Source organism: Falco punctatus (genome assembly GCF_963210335.1).
Source record: "Falco punctatus genome assembly, contig: scaffold_25, whole genome shotgun sequence".
Taxonomy (NCBI): Eukaryota; Metazoa; Chordata; class Aves; order Falconiformes; family Falconidae; genus Falco; species Falco punctatus.
The window spans coordinates 2,681,751-2,691,410 of NW_027660064.1; positions in this window are offsets into that span (position 1 = coordinate 2,681,751).

The window sequence follows — 9,660 nt, forward strand, 5'->3', positions numbered from 1 at the left end:
TCCCGGCATCAGGATGGGAGAGAGAACTGGAAGAGTAAAAGTGAGAAAACTCGTGGCCTGATATAAAGACAGCTTAACAGGTGAAGCAAAAGCCACACACGCAGGCAAAGCAAACCAAGGAATTCATTCACCAGTTCCCACCGCAGGCAGGTGTTCGGCCATCCCCAGGAAAGCTGGGCTCCATCACCCGTAACGGGTACTCGGGAAGATAAATGCCATAACTCCAAACATCCCCCCTTCCTTCTTCTTCCCCTAGCTTTACATGCTGAGCATGATGTCACACGGTATGGAGTATCCCTTTGGCCAGTTGGGGTCAACTGTCCTGCCTGCGTCCCCCCCCAGCTTCTTGTGCACTCCCAGCCTGCTCGCTGGTGGAGCAGTGTGAGGAGCGGAACAGCCCCCGACGCTGTGTACGCCCTGCTCAGCAGCAACGAACACACCTCTGTATTGTCAACACCGTTTTCAGCACAAATACAAAACATAGCCCATGCTAGCTACTATGAAGAAAATTAACCCTATCCCAGCCAGAATCAGCACAGGAGGGCAGCAGCACAGCTTTCCAGGTGTTTTTTCACTCTTTTACTTTAGCTGCAGAGTGCTGTTGTCCCACACTACCCCTTTTTGACTTCAAGAGGAGGAGAATGCGTCCACCAAAGCAAAGACACTTGCCAGTGTGAAATTATGTTGGTCTAGGAAATCTGAAAGAGCAGATTTCCTCTTAGGCTTGGAGGCCTCATGCTTCATTCATCCTCCCTTGCTCTGAGTTTTGGGAATATAGATCCAGCCAGTTTGTCTTACAGCTGGACATGGAAAAGGGTCATTTCACAATCCTTTGGAGCTGCTCTGGGGTTGCTAGCCTCCATTATCTGTCCCATTGTGTATTCCTGACATCCCTTTTCCATCTGAACTGCTCTTCCATGCGCAATATTGCCATTATTACTGCTTCTGAGTGCGGCACGCTGTCGTGCAGAAGCTGGTGCCTCACTGCTTCAGCTAAGTTCAGTTCTGTGTGCGTTCCTCTGGCTGGTGATTTCCTGGATGACAGGCATTTGCATGGATCCTGGCCCTCATGTTTTGAAAGGCCCAGAGGTGGAAGACAGTTAATACTATCCTCCTATGCTTCCTGACCTGCAGGAGTTGCAGGACACCATCAACCACCAAGGCAGAAGGAAGTTATCTAGAGTTTCATGCATTCTTTGCAGAGAAAAGCACCTCCCCTCCTGAAGTCTGTCTAAATCCTTTGTATCACAAGCCTTCACACTCCAGGCTGCTGCCCTGGATGCTGCTTTGTGAGTTCCTTCAGCAGGGGGTTAAATGGAGAAAGACACCACAGAGTATCCGTGACTGCTTTTCTCAGCGGGAGAATGTCTTTGGCTCCCTTCCCAGGGTCACAGTGAACTTCTGGAGGTAGCGGTGGAAGCAAGACCTTTGTGGAAGACTGTTAGTATATTATTCCCCTCTTTCCATTTCTCCTAACACAACTGAGTATGTTCAGTTCAATGCATAAGCCTGAGGTTAAAAGTGTCAGTAGCTCCAGGCGAGCAGACCCTGCAGGCGCAGACACTAACTGCATAATGGGGTGTGAGTGAAAGGAAGCCCTGGAGGTTGTCCTGACACAAACCCCTTGTAATCAAAACAGCTGGAAGCCGTGACATGAAGGGGAGCTGACTTACACAGTTCAGCCTCTTCCTCACGGGGTCTGGTAAGCCCTAGGACTCCTGCTGGATCTGGTGGGGCAGGAGGAGCTGGGCCATCATGAACACACTTGAGTCTGTAGCCTGCGCTGTCTCCTGACGCATCCCAGCCTCCGAGAGCTCTTCACTCCCAGCAGCACTGCGTGCCGGAGGAACCACTGTCCAGGAGAGTGGCTGGGGATGTGCCAGAGCATGCAATTCATTTCATTACACACAAAAGTGCTACAGCAAAACGTAAAGGAACAAGAGATTAAAGGGGAACAGATGTTGGCTGATCTTGCCCACCCTACTGCTGGGAGGCAGCCCTGGGCAGCTGCTGTCTGACTCAGGCTCTGCTAGCTCAGGGTAGCAAGGCTGGGATCTTTGCAGTCTTGCATTGCTCTTCAGAGGACAGTACCAAGTATGGCACTGCGGGTACCCTTTTCTGCTGTGGCAGCTTGTTTCATGGGGTGCCCTTTCTGTAAAAATTCATTTAAATGAATCCTTGTCATCATAAGGCATGAGCATTTAACTGTGGAATGCTGGGCCCCGCTGAGGTGAACCATCCAATCCATAATGAGAAAGGAGATCTGAACCACTGGATCATTAGTCCCAAACCAGGTTAAACCTCCCGTGGTGCAAAGCTTGCCCATCAGAAAAGCCAGAATGGGTTACTGACACTGCCTGATTCTATACACAGTTCAGCTGCTAAAACTCATTTTTTTCACTTAGTGCATAAGCCACATTATTCCCCATTTTTGTATCTTTTTCCTGCCTTCCTTTCATTGTCCGTAGCCTTCCTTTCAATACTCTCTCTATCCCTGCCTCCCTTACTCTGCACTCTGCTGTATCAAGCCACCACTTACTCATATAATGGCTGGACTCCCTCTCCTCATATCCTCCTTGCCCAGCCTCTCTTTTTTTCTGAATCTGCACAGAAATGCTGCCACTCACACTGACATCTCTAATAGATGTTTAAAGGTACGTCAGCCAACTTCTGAGGAACTTGTGCTCCTGTGTCACTTAGTACAAAAAGGCCCAGTCTTCAGTCATTTAAATTTCTTTCTCTAGAGGGATGAAAAAAACCACTAACCAAGAAGAAACAGCCCAAATTGAACAGTTTATTCTCTTTTTAAATATTCTCCCTCAATATTTCTAAGCCCTTTTCACTGTTTAGTGATCCCTTACTTCTGCCAGTGCCTACCACTGGGAGCTATTGTCCGCCTAATGCAGAGCAGAACATGCCAGTAAGCTCCAGCCAAATCAAACAATTAATTGTAATGTGCCCACCACTACAGTATCTGCAAATAGCTGTGAAATCCCAGAGAATTAAGCTTGAAGACTTAATGGGTGAAACTGGCCTCTTGATTTTTATTTGCATGTAATGGCTCACTCATACATGTTTGGTAACTGAGGAACTGCAGCTGTAACCGTGCAGTGGAGCTCATTGCCTTCCAGCATTATTTTTTTTTTTTCCTTAAACTGCCTTGCAGCTTTTCCTGCAAGTGTGTCCCGTGTCCTGCCTTCCCCATCTCCTATATAGTCAGAAACAGGAGAGGGGGTCAACCTTGCCGGTGTACCTCTTGGACTGTCTGTCCCCTCTCCTTGCTGCACGCTCCAGGCTTCTGCGCTCACAGGGCTATGCTGAAAGCCCAGCGACACGGCTACAGCTCTGAGAGTGCACCGTGCCTTCCCTGCAGGGCCACCTTAATAGCTCACTGCGTACCCCTGCTCACAGATGGGACTTCCCCAGCACCCAACACCACCAACAGCACCTTTCTGTGTCTCCCCTGATACAACAGCATATGCTACCTGATCCTTGAAAAAAAGAACACCTTTCTCAGCAGATGTCCTGAGCCCCCCAGGAAGTGTTTGCTCTTCTCTGTTTGCAGATCTCTTCTCATTTATCAGGCCAGCCTGGTCACTCATCACCTCCTGATGTTAATGCTGGGAGATAGGGCCACTGAGTGCAAGAGTGGCAAAGCTGTCATGCTCCAGCTGGGCAAAAGTGGAGCCTCACTCAGTAAATATTGACACGTCTGCAAGCAAACAGAAGGCAGCTTTCAGCAAGCAGCTCTCTGGCTCCCTGAGCTGATGCTGGACCAGAGACACTTGGTGCTCTGTGGTTATGAGCTGCTGTTTACAGAGGGCAGGATACAGGAATGGATCTCCAGCAGCTGTGATGACAGTGGCAAATTGATGGGCTCACAGGAGCCACCAGCTGCGTGCCCGCTGCCCACCTGCAACACAAGAAGTGGCTGCAACCACTTCAGCCCGTGGAAAAACAAGCTGTCTTTTTCATTCCCCAGCAGCTTCCAGATGGGATTTCTTCAAGAGGATATTCAGGACAATCTCCATTGAAAATAGATAGGATAGCACAAACCAGATTTTTGTTCCAAGTCTTTAGTTCTCTGGTTTTCCTGTTCCAAAACAATGTCCTTAGCATTTAGGTGGTTATTGCACCTCCTGTAAGTTGTTAGATTTAGGCAAGTCACAAATGCAAGTGAGTATAAACATAGAGATAATCTGATTGAGTCCTTCTTATGGGTCCATGGAATTGAGTAGCCAGTCATTAGCAGCATCAGTTCTTACAGAAATCCCAAAGTTTAGTTCTTATACCTTATTAAAACTAACTTGCATCCTAAAATGGGAGATCTATGCCCCTTTCAGACTATTGCCTGTTAGCTAAGTGACCACATTCCCTACACAGGTGGAGCAGAGTTCTTATGCAAAGAGATGGGATTGCAAGCGAGGGCTCATGACGGATTGGGTTCACTTCCTGGCTCACCCTTCCTATGACTTTGGGCAGGTTATTTGATCTCTTAATGCTCTAGTTCCTATCCATGAAAAGGAGGTGATAATGCTTTCCAGCTCTTTCTTTCATCTACTTAGACTGAAAGGGACTTTGCTTTTTCTGTGCTTCAGTGTTTTCTGTTTGTATTATTCCTAGAACAGTTAGATTCTGATCCGCTGCAGAAGTTCCCCGGTACTGCAGTAAATGCAAGTAATTATCTGTTCTCATTTAGAGCCTGCGGGCACCATCAACAGCCAATAAACAAGAGGATGACTCAGGTCCTTAACTGACACTGTGTGGGTCTTAGATAGAGAACTAAGGAGTGGGACAGTAATTTCAGCAGTAGATCCCACGAGTCACCATGCCATTAGTCCCTAGTCCCTTTCGCTTCCTTTTCTGAATGTCCAAGCTGTTTCTTTACATTTGTTTTCCACTCTCTGGTTTGTTTCTACTACCTGCCTCTCACTTGCAGAGTGAAGACAACAGTTAATCTCCATTTCCTTTCCCCTGCATGAAATAAACACTAAGTAATGTGCGTGCTTTGGAGACAGGGCAGATCCCTGCCATGAAGGACATCTCTCTTCTTCCTTACTCTCTATTGCCATTTTTCATTTCTAAATCAGACTGACAGTTTCTTAGAGCAGGGACATTGTCTGTGTCAGGGAGTAAGCACAGCATGCCTAACGCACTGCAGTATGCTTGACAGGCCGTTGGTGTAGACCGTGCTAGGAAGGGTTTCTTATGTATTAATTTCCTAGAGTAAATCAGTCACTGGGAGTTTTCTGTCAGACAGCTCCTTTGCTGAACCAGGTGTTGGGTGATGACAGGTACCAGAAGTGTGAAAGAGGATGGTGGCACTGCAGCCTAGGGACAGTGGAAGAGCGACCAAGGATTTGGTTGGTGCAAGACCAAATGTCTCTGCTACAACTACAGCCCAAGCGCCATGCAGGGCCAGAAAGCACCTAGGCACTGCTTCAACAGCACTGGTCATCTGATCCAAACCTCAGCTTGTACAAAGCAATGGTCTGATGGTAAATCGTTTCAGCTGTTCCTCCCCTTCGGCCATCCCTGCTCTGTGGGGCCTCTGCAAAGCCCCATAAGGAAACCCACAGCTCCGGGATGGGGTCAGCTCTTTTGTCAAGACCACTGGAGATCATGCCAAAGCCAGTGCCAAAACTGCTGTGGGCCTCCAGCACTGGCAAGTCTACCAGTACAAATGAATTACAGGGAATGAACGTAACAAGACACGTCGATGGAGATCCAGGAGAGGGACAGAGAGAGGGGAGGGAAACATGGCAAAGGATGAAAAGAAAAAGAAGGGACATAGCAGACACAAAATGGACCTAAGGGTAAATGCGAAAGGCAAACTAGTGATACCTTTTGTTAAATATTCATTGAATGGTTTGCACAATTACAGCCAGAAGCAACATTAACAGCAGGCAGCGAAACTTCACTGTGCTGGCAAGCTGCATTCCTCTTCCAGAAGTCACTCATTCCGACCACTGAAACACTATCAGTGTAGGGCTGTCAGTACATGCGATGCCGAAAATTTTCTCAGGCAAGTTTCTCCTACAAACTCCTTCCAGTATAAGAACATACAGGTGGAGAAACTACACTGTATGTCACCTATGCATGGAAGACAAAATGAAGAATCCTGTTATTTGTGGCTGGTCTCCCCACTCAATGCTGGGAAAAGCTGGATTGGACTGCACCTCTGCCTTCCATGCTTAGAAGAGCATGAGCAGTAAATAATTTATCTGGAAGCTTTTGCTGGCATGGACAGATGTGTATAGACACAGAAAGGAAACACTGCTTGTTAGAAGGTTGGCATATATTGGTTATGAGCACAGGAATGTTCTTACAGGAAACACTGAAGGCTGTGCAGAAGTAAACATACCTCCAGTGTGGAGTGGCACGGTGACCCAGCTGAGACCCTCTCTGGGGACTAGATTCCCAGGGATGATGCACAAGGCCCTTCGGGTATTTACACAGCCTGTTCTCTAAAAACCAGCTGCCACTCAGAACAGTTTATCTTCTTTTCCTGATTATTCAGTCTGTGTTCTCTTTGCTCCTCCTGGCTGCTTTTCCTCCAGTTCCTGGAACTGTGAGGAGCACAGAGGAGCCTCTATAGCACCTGTGTGTGCATGCCAGGCACAGCAGCTGCCGCATCCCCCGATGCTCAGTGCAGCCTGTCCACCACACACATTTCCACACCACTGGGCAAAAGGCTACTTCCAGATCCTTCCCATGCAGGTTTGTTCCTAAGACCAGAAACTTTGTATTTTCCTTGAGCATGAAAACTCTGTTCTTAGCCCTAGGCACCTCTGCATTTTGTGTTTCATTAGATCAAGAGGGCTACCCAAAAAGATCCACCTTCTTGCTGCCAAAATTAGGAGAGACAGTTCCAGCTTGTGACAAGCCTGGACGAACTCCAGTAGAGGCAGAGGGAATAAAAAGAGCGAGGGCCTCACTGGATTCCTGCATTTAGGTCCTGCAAAAGGCTCCAAATTCCAAGAGCCTTTCAACAGAAACAGCATTTAAAGTGGACACAGTTCTAGTGCTTCTACAGAGGGTCAAAGCCCTTCTTTGTCTCTGCTCGCAAAGGCTTGTGTGTCCATATCTGCTAGATCTCCCTGCAGGGACACAAAAGATGCTCAGATACTTGTGGTCTCCACTTGGGCTGGAGGAGCCCTGACTTCCACAGGATTTCCAAACACACAAAGATTAAGCAGGCGAGGCTAAACGGCTGGCATCTCTTCAAATTTTGCTTACTTCTTGCAACAGCAAGGCTCAGAGGGGTGCATTATTCTTTGTGGAACAAAGAGGGTACTATCTACCAAGCTTTTGCTGTATAAAATCAGTTCAGTTCAGTGAAATTCACATTTGCTGCTTGCATGCTCCCTACTTCCACAGGCTTGCTGTCTCAACTGCCTTCATTAGTCCCATTATTTTTTGACCCAACTGCTGTAACAATAAAAAAATCAACATGAATTGGCCACAGAACACAATTCACATCTGTTTCTGGAACCCAGCACCTAAAAGGGAGATAGATTTCTTTATCCACCCAGGCCTTCTCTAGAGTCATAAGAAAAATGCACAGAAAGAATCCTTATAAAATATGATCTTCAAAAAGAGAAGTACTTATTAAATGTGCAAACAAAAGCTTCCCTTGCTACTTTCAAGTTCTATTAGCATTGAATATCTCCATTTAAGAACAGTGGAGGAGAGGAGAAATGATAATGTTACGATTCACGAGTTGTTCATAGCACCCAAGGATGTGCTGTTTAAACAGAAAAAAGATTTCTTGCGTGCTGCCTTCTGCCGAACCAGTTCTTACAGGGTAGGAATGTGTGCCTTGATGTTCTTACTACTGAGGGACCAGGGGGGCTGCCTTGGTGGGTACGAAGTCTACGGATGTTTACAAGGTAGGATTTCTACAGCATACAAGGGAGCTAGTCATCAGCCAAGGTTACTTCTGGCTTAAGCAATCAGTTTAATGGACTTTAGCACTGTTATAGAACTGTAACCTGAAGTCCTCTGGGAGTTTGAACCATGCTGTTGTGCTCTCACAACAAGTAATTTGTGAGGCATCTCTCCCCTTAGGAGTCCGTATTAGTCAGTAACGTGAAGCAGCTGTGAGCTCTCTGTGGGAGAGAGGTACTCCCAATGGCCAGAACCTAGGTCATACTCTCATCAACTCCCATGATGTTATCTCACAGCTTTTCAACAAAGCATGTAGCCACCTCTTGACCACTTTAACTTTCTCATCAAGTTCATATTGTAGATTTATAATTTTGTTTCTCCACACAAAACATCCAGCATCATACCCAACTTCACCACAACTCTTTTACTGCCATTTCTGCTACTGCCGTCCCATTGGCTCCTCATTTGCACTCCACAGATGAAATCCTGTTCCAGCAAAATCAATGAAAGCTTTGCTACTGACTTCTGCCAGACCTAGCTTTCAACTGGTAGCCTCTGGCTGTCACAAAACCTGTATCTTAACCCAGATACTGTTTCTGATTTCAGATATTTTCACAGCACAATTCTTCTAACCATTCAGCAATACACACATCTAACAGCCCACTTGAGCTCCTATTTCTGCTTACATCAAGTAGATAATGTTTTGAAATAGGCTGCAGCTTTCACCTACCCTCAGCCAAGTTCATACAGCTGTGGCCCATCAGTTCAAAGATAAATGAACTCAAGCTGCCAAGATGTGATTCTGGGTTAACAGGGGCAAAAATAAAGCTATGGCCAAATGAGAAAGAAACATTAAGTTGTTTCGTATTTTGAAACTGATTAGGCTTTTGTACAGAGAGACCCACTTAAGTCCTAGAACTAGGCATCCAGATCAGTCAGTACTGGCCCAAACAGCTCTCTCTCTCCCAAAATAATTACACCTTAACTCATCCCTGCTGGTAGTGTAAAAGTAGCTGTAAAACAAATGGTGCTTGAAGTTGCCTCATGGTGGTTCTCTGGGAAAGGAAATTTGGTTCACAAGCACCACCGTAGTCCAAGTCTGCATGTCCCAGGTGCTCAGAAGTTGGCAACAGCCCATCCCACAGCGATTCTACTGTGCCAGGCCAAGCTTTGCAATGTGTTGTTATTAGTCTGAGGTGAACCGTAAGACACACTATGGCTGTCTAAACCAGTAGTCCACCACAACACCCACTCCCCTGCCCTCAGTCCCAGTTTTCTTTTGAATGGAAAGCTGGAAGCATGGCAGGGAAGAGAAGGCAGACCATTACACATCCAGGCTGCATCCTGTCAAGCAACCAGGATGTGACTGCAGTGCGCATCTGGGCCTCTGAGCTGGAAAACGGTCCCACGACTCACAGTTCCGGTGTGCCTCTGTGCCTCAAAGGTTGCTGTGAGCATGGAATTGCCCTGTGGCTGGCTATAAAGCCCGAACAACTGACTGTGTGAGACCCACCCCATTTTCCATTGGCATAGTGCTGTGCTGCTGCATTGACAAACTCACGGTGGGGGCTTGAGCATGTGATTTCTCCTATTGTTGTTGAGGAAACTTCCCTAGTTCAGACCTACAATGACCTCCAGCCCTTGCTGGCCAAGCTCAAGGTTACTGTGTTGCAGGAAATCCAGAGGTAGAGGCCAGCAGAACTAAAGGCACATCTAACAGCAGGAAAGCAAGCTGGTAGTCATTATGATGTGTGACACCACTTGTATTCT